Here is an 894-nt window from a genome sequence, read left to right as displayed (position 1 = left end):
AATCTCACTGTATGAACCTTGTAATTATTCTTAGGGGACATATGTCCCAGAATAAAGTTATTTTTTCATTTCATTTATCACCAGGTTCTGGGCACTGACCACCTTTCCCTTGTTCACATGCAGCAGCGCACACTTATCAAGTCCAAATGACATGATTATATCTTTGGTATAGGATGACACTATTTCACTTATACTTTGTAATTGTTGTTTGTTCTTTGCATATAGCTTAAGATCATCCATGTACCAGTTGTGGCTGATAGTGGTTGCCTCGTCCTTTGTATTGAGTTTGTAGCCCACCTCGTTCCTCCGCAGTATCCGACTTAATGGGAACAGCACCATACAAAACCACAATGGGCTAAGCTCCTTGGTATATACCCCTCATAATTTTTATTTGGTTATTACCATGGGTCACTCCTATTTTCAGCTTAGTCACCCAGCCTGCCATCAAATTTGTGAGTAGTTTGCTTACTTTGGTTTAGACCTTATAGATTTCAATACTTTGAACAGCCGACTGTGTGGTACAGAATCGAAAGCCTTCCTATAATCGATCCATGCCATTGTAAGGTTTCGGTGCCTTTTAGACACCTGTGCAGCAATGAAGGAATCCATTACTAAAAGCTCTTTGCAACCCCTAGCTCCCTTTTTGCACCCTAGTTGTTCGCTGGGTATCATGTTGTAACAGTGAGCGAGCACGTAGTTCTGCGGTAACCCGACAAGGGCCAGCACTACAAGCGTCTAAGCAGCTGTATAATTGTATATAAGTTTATTATTATAAAAATACGATCTCTTGTATAAATGTATATATGTAATATGTAAGAATGTTAGTTATAAAATAAAAAGAGATCGAGCAATAAGATTCTACGGAACTATCTCAAGTAGAGTTAAAAGAGTGAA

This window comes from Halyomorpha halys, unplaced genomic scaffold (assembly GCF_000696795.3).
Source record: "Halyomorpha halys isolate HHAL.00 unplaced genomic scaffold, Hhal_1.1 Scaffold1020.1, whole genome shotgun sequence".
Lineage (NCBI taxonomy): Eukaryota > Metazoa > Arthropoda > Insecta > Hemiptera > Pentatomidae > Halyomorpha > Halyomorpha halys.
The sequence above is the reverse complement of the archived record's forward strand: the minus strand, read 5'-3'. Positions refer to the sequence as shown.